General features: G+C 34.2%; 1 long non-coding RNA gene across 1 annotated transcript; it reads right to left on the minus strand.

Moving 5' to 3' along the window:
- Window positions 1-3,630: 3,630 nt before the first annotated feature.
- LOC307146104 lies at window positions 3,631-6,724 on the minus strand. The gene is made up of 3 exons (XR_013819050.1): window positions 6,613-6,724; window positions 5,372-5,496; window positions 3,631-5,279 (listed from the first exon to the last, which is right to left on the minus strand). It is a non-coding gene; the product is annotated as an uncharacterized lncRNA (long non-coding RNA).
- Window positions 6,725-7,144: the final 420 nt, after the last annotated feature.

Consider the following 7,144-nt stretch of genomic DNA (forward strand, 5'->3'; position numbering starts at 1 on the left):
TATATATCATTAAAAAGGAACACTTCAGTAACACTACACTAGAGAAAAATATACAGGTGAAACTCGAAAAATCATAATATCGTGCAAAAGTTATAATTTTGATGTTTATGGCTTACAGCTTATGAAAACCCCAAATTCAAAATCTCAGAAAATTAGAATATTACATGAAATCAATAAAAAAAAGGATTTTAAATACAGAAATGTTGGCCCTCTGAAAAGTATAATCATGCATATGTATATAGTTATATATATTAAATATATTAGTTTCACCTTTTAATTTGAATTACTGAAATACACAAACTTTTGCACTATATTGTAATTTTTCGAGTTTCACCTGTATGTTACTTCAAATGTTTCCATTCGTTATCGTTATGAAATGAGATTGGAGTAAAAACATGAAGCCTAATGTTTAGCACGTTTTGCTTTATATATACATACATTTTAGTCTGGCACCAGTTTGACTAGTTGCTACAATGTAAAGTTTTTACAACAATAACATGCTTACTATTTTGAGAGGAAATTTCTTACCTTAAAAATCTTTCTCATCTTCAAATCGCGTTCTTCTAATTCTTCTAAGGTAAATCCAAGGTAAACAGCACAGCACAGCACAGCAGTCTTTTGTTTTTGAGGTAATAAGGGCATTTACAGGTCTGCGTTCCTCCACGTGGACCATTTGCATGTCACTTGCTCTTGCGCGTGTGGGTGTGGTCACATTAGAGCTAATGAGAATGCGTTTTAGACACTGTACATCTCGTTGCTTTCATACAGATTACTTAAACAGAATATTTGTTTTTGATATAATTTACATCATTTAAAAATAGAGACTTCAAGCTGTGTAAAGACATATGTCTCATGTCAGTGTGGCAAGCATTCGCTGAGTTACAGATAATTTTCTGTCGCGTTTCAGAATGAACTTCACATTGAGAGAGACGGCAGAACGCGCATCATGTTTATTTTCTTTGTTTTACGAAAAACACAACATTTTGTTTTTATTATGAGTGTACACAAATAAAAGAAGACATTTAACAGTTTTGAATGATGTATAACACTGTATAATGATGTGTAAGATCAAAATCAACAGAGTATTTTGAGTCTCTTTTGCACTGATAAGAAAAAATTCTTAAACTCGACTGCCGACCCCAGAGGGTTAATGCATACAGTTTCCTCGTGGAGGAGGCTCTAGAGTTTAGGATCGGTGGAGCTAGAGCAGCATCCATGCATTTTGTGAAGGTGCAAGTGAATGGAAGAACCCGATATTGGTACGCCTTTCCCCCGAAAGCGAACCTCATAAACTTCCTGTGATGGGGAAGGATAGATATGTGGAAGTACGCGTCTTTTGGAGACCAATGGGAGACAGGGAGAATATTCAGGAAACCTGCTTGAAAACAATATTTGCAATTCTCTTTGGTGAAGCTTCACAGAAATTACACACTTCAGCTTTAGCGATTGTTAAAAAATCAAGACTTCTAATCAAAGAGCAAATAACACAGCATACAGGACTTTCAGATTGTACTTCAGATTGTCATCATCATCCATCGAGGTGAAAATGTCCCTATGAACCATTTATCTGTCAGAGAGCAGACTGTTTGGAAATCATTTACGTCATTGCTACCTGAACAGCAAAGGTTCACGGAGACAAATATTGATTGAATCTGAGCTCTTACCGTCACTGTAAACACATGATCGATAACACAGAGGACTGAGAGAAAGTTGTGTCTGGTCAAGCCAGGCAAAACTGCGTCAGAGGTTTCTGTTTGTTTGAATTATATATTTGAACACAATTATTTTAATTACAAACTAGTCTCAATACATAAGACTTTATTTGCCTTTCAGGTTTACCCATTAAAAAAGTTTTACACATAAATTATTACTTTTGTGAAAAAAATCTGAATAAATTAATCATGGCTGTTTTCTTTCCTTAAAAGCACACATTTCATATGACGATTTCTTTTTTTTTTATTATGTGACAAAACATATTTTGCACTGTGCAAAGATTACACATAGCTGACACACATTAACTTAGCACATTCTTATATTCAATAAAAAATATACTACTAAGAATAGTAAATATGAAGAAAAAACATACAATTGCATATACTGTAAATGTAATTTGATATCTTTGTACTGGATCAAAGTCTTTTTTATTTGTACAAACTCTAGCTGACTAAATCCATATTAAGTTATGTACTGTAAGTTTCCAGTGTTGATGACTGAACCACAGATAACAGTGTTTTCTAGAGCTCTTGGTATGATATTCTGGTAAAGACTTTGATTCCTAAACCATCAAATTATGGCCACTATGCAAGTTGTTGTAAATTGCTTTAGCTCTATATGGGGAAAAACTCACAGAGTCTGTGAGTGTTTTATTATGGAAGAAAGATTACAGCCACTGTTTCGGAGTTTCGGCGAGTTCAGGAGAACAAAGTGTTGAGAATCATTTGCATTTCCTCCACGTATCGGATCATAGTGCTCAGACTATAATAAAAGGCATGTGATGTGCTTCCAGACATTTGGATATGACAAAAATCTGGTAAAATAAAGCATCTGGCATTATTGCTTTATTTCATTATTGATCAGTTCAAGTGTTGAAACTGCAATGTTCCCAAGGGCTGACCAAATTTTCTTGCATGCAACAGGCTCACACACACGAGATGAGTAAACATTTTTCATCAGGATATTTATTAAGTTCCAGATGAGGTTAACGGGTTTGGAAATCTGATATTCTGGTCTCACATGGAATAAAACAAAATCTTAAAAGGGATAGTTCACCCAAAAATGAAAATTCTGTCATCATTTACTCACCCTCATGTCGTTCCAATCATCTATGACATACTTTCTTCTATGAAGCACAACCAAAATTTTGAACAACGCTTCTGTGTTTTTTATCCATACAATAAAAGTCAGTGGGGTTCAATCCTGTTTGGATAACCTGTTCGTTATTTTTGCAGTTCTGTTTTTTGTTAATGTATGTACTTTTTAAATGTAGCATTATTAACTATTACCCATACATGCATGCTAAACACTAATATACACACAACATACATTCATGGATCACCCAAGACAGGCTAAATTGCATGTCTCGCAATGTAAACATTGCACAGCTGTGTGAAATGAGGCCATCACATTATGCAATATTAAACAGTCTTCAGAAACTCTCCTGATGAGAGATTTTGCACAACGAATTGCATCTTTTCTCAATTTCTCTCTCTCTCTCTCTCTCTCTCACACACACACACACACACACACACACACACACAATGGGGCTGTGAGCCAATAACCTTCAGCAGAGTGAAATGAGTGCATGTCTCCTCCTTTCGCTCTTGTAACACCATATTGTCTAATGATAACCCCGGTCCTTGCCAGACTCAGTCAGCTGGTAATATATTTCTTAATCTGTATCGAAGTGGAACAGAAGTGCCATGGGGTTTATGAGTAATTCATTCCCAGTGCAAAAAAAAAAGAAAGAAATATTTATTCTATGCAGTCAATATATCACAGCAGTATATCCAAATACTGTTCAAAAGGATTTTTGCTCATCTAGGCTACATTTATTTGATCAAAAATACAGCAACATTTTTTTTTTTTTATTATTACAATTTAAAGTAACTGTCTTCTATTTTATTATATTCTGAAATGTCATTAAAATGTCCTGTTATGGAAAAGCTGAATTTTCACCATCGTTACTCCAGTCTTCAGTGTCACAAGATCCTTCAAAAAGCATTCTAATATGCTGATTTACTGCTCAAGAAATATTTCTTACTGTTATCAATATTGAAAACAGCTGTGCTGCTAAAAAATTTTATGTGGAAGCAGTGATACAATTTTTTCATGATTCTTTGATGAATACCAAGTTCAAAAACAGCATTTATTTGATTTTTGTGTGCGTGTGTGTGTGCATGTTAGTGTTTACTCAATTTGAACAAATCCTTGCTTAATAAAAGTATTAAAAAAAAGAAAAAAGAAATACTGATGTGAGATATTAGACAGGGTTTTTCCATGCTTGACATCTTGTATTGTGTTGCTGTCCTTTCTCTTCAGCAATCAATTGCCTTTCCTTTGAGCTGGGAAGGAAAAAAGGGCTTCACAGCTAACAAATACACTTCTGTTTTCAGGCTTGTACTCGCCAGGGAAAGGAATGGCTGCCAAGATTTGAGGCCTGACACATGCCGCATTTAGGTCTTGATGCCCAGTTCCGATTTGTTGATTATATCCAACCAGCTTTTAAAAGTGACCTATATCCGATATCTACATTTATACTGTACACTTGGCGAAACCACCAAGGTAGACGTACTGAACCGGAAAAGCTAAGGCCGAAAAGGAAGTAAAAACGGCGTGATTTGGTCGGCAAAACATAATCAATGAGGACTGAAACCGATCTGAGAATGTCGGAATCCAGTTGTTTTCTGCTGACATGTGTCACTCATAAATACAGAATTATAGTTCAAGTCCGTTTTATGTACATCATATGAGTTTCTTTCTTCTTATGAACACAAAAGAAGATCATTTAAAGAATGTTGGTAATCAAAGAGCCATTGACTTCAATCGTAGTAAAAAAAAATACTATTGAAGTCAATGAGTTCCGTCAACTGTTAGGTTACCAACATTCTTTAAAATATATTCTATTGTGTTCATCAGAAGAAAGAAACTCATACAGGTTTGAAACAACTTGAGGGTGAGTAAATGATGACAACATTTTGATTTTGGGTGAAATATCACTTTAATTCAAATTTTTAAGTTCAACAAACTCAATTTTAAGGCAACCAGGTTACTTACTTTTTTTTTAGTAACCTTTAGATGAACGTCCAAATAAAACGTTTCAGAAAAAAATGCTTCATGAACAATGTATAATGTTAATGTTTTGAGAACATTATTAAAGACCAGATAACTTTGAATGAACGTTCGATTTGTTCAGAACTTTGAGAGAACCTTGACAGAACGTTAGCCAAAGTTGTGAGAATGCTCCCTGTTAACTGGGTATGCAGCTAGATGTGCACCGATGTATTCAAGTTCGTTTCTTGTACGTGAACACAGAAAACATTTTGTGCACAAAGTGACTGCAGCACCAAACCAGGCTTTGCCCAGACTCACAGTAAATTAAAGGGATTGACAGTTTTATTACCGGAAGAAAAGAATGCGTCTCAGGCTGGAAACAGAGGTGAGAGGAGCTGCCAACATCTTCTCCGTTCCTTCAACATGTTTCTAGACTGAGATCTTGATGAAGAAATCAAGTTTATACACATTTATATCCTTTGGACTTGGATCTAAAATTCTGATCCCTCCTGCAAGACAAAAAGAATCCCGCCCGCATGAAGTTTGGATATGACAGCATTAAAACTGAATAGCAGAGAGAGAGAGCCTTCAGAATACTGACCACAGCAACAATGTTCAAATCTGTGTTTTATTATCTGGGATGAATCTGATGGTAATGTTGCGGTCAGAGGTTCGATTGAGAATCCTACAAATGTTCACCGCAAAGCTGTGAGTTATAAAGAAATCCTGTGCAGAGGGAACAAAAGCAAAGCAATATGTGCAGGAATATTCATAAATCATCTCACACATGTACACCAGTAAGTCGTTTTTCAAACTAAAACTGTCAGATTCCACTGAGAATGAAAATGCTCTGCTTTTTTAGGAGGAGAATGTTAATTTATAATAATTGAATGAACATGTATTATAAACTTGTTTTACTATAAAAATATTAGTTCATGTGATGGAATACTTTTAAGAAATATTTTAAAGGAGTAGATACTTTTTTATTTTTACACGTATAGCCATTCATAGAAAATATATTACATTATAATGTATTGTGTTGTATTGTATTGTATTAATATTATTCCGAAATTGTGTATATTATAGAAATAATATTTAGAGTATTAATAAGATTTTAATATTATTTTATTATAAAATGCTTTTAAAAATTACATGAAATTAAAATGAATTTAAAACAAACACTATTAATCAGTTTATTTTAAAAATTGGTTTATCTATTACTACTTTTATAATAAAAAAGGAAGTGACAAAATTTGAGCTGTCAGTTCAAAAGTTTATATTGAGTTTTCATATAAAAAATATTAATAAATAAAAACATCAATTATTTATTTCTATTATTTTAGTAAAATATTTTTAACACTTAATTTCTTCCACTATTTATAGAAATGGCATATTGCTGTGAATTAAAGAAGGCCATAATATTAATAACAGGAGCAATTTGATTTGAAATGTTCCACCTTTTCACAACATATCAATTTTTATTAGTATTTTATTGTAAATTGCACAATGCAATTGATTAACACTTCAAGACATTCATTGCCTAAAGGTGATGATACATGGGGCAACTTCTTTGAGCAATGTTGCCGGGCAATGTTGCTTGGGCACTTTCCCATTGAGAATGGGCAACAAATTTATATCTGGATACTTTAGATCTCACCTGGTTGCCCATTGACTGCAACATTGCTTAACGTTTAAAATCTTACAGAAATTGACCAAATGGAAAATGCATCCTTATTCAGGTTTCAATGAATGCCTCATTTGTAAGCAACTCCATTTAATCGTTAATAAAATAAGTCACTACATCATTTCCTGTGACCTGTCATGCGCTTGACCCAAAGTTACCTTGGTGTCATGACAGATGGATCTACTCTTTCCAACAACGGCAAATGCTCCAAAAATAAATCTGTCAAATGGCTGGAAGACCATTGCGTTTCCCCAAGCACAGCAAGACCCGGAGAGCTGAGTTTCCCAAACAACTGTGAGTGTTGAAGCCACCACGGGAAGACTGATTAATAGCTTTAAACCGAAATAAAATCATAAAACACGCTCATTTAATAAGTTGCCTGGATAGTATACTGTAATAAATCAAGAAGCTCAAAGTACTTGCTGACATAGAATAGAATAGGAGCATTATATGCAATAAGTGCATTACTTTGCATAAAAAAAAAAAAAAAAAAAAAACCATTACATTTCCGAGAACCAAATCTGGAGTCATCCTGACAGGACTGCCGTTTATGGTCAAACAGGTCCAAGATCAGTCATATTAGCTAACGTCTGGAGATATTGGCAATCTACTGAGGATCGCCTTCATACCAGTGAGCATGTCCAACAGATGGCCATAAAAAGAGAATCACTTCACTGCATTCTTCTCTTC

This window comes from Squalius cephalus (assembly GCF_949319135.1).
Source record: "Squalius cephalus genome assembly, chromosome: 18".
Taxonomy (NCBI): Eukaryota; Metazoa; Chordata; class Actinopteri; order Cypriniformes; family Leuciscidae; genus Squalius; species Squalius cephalus.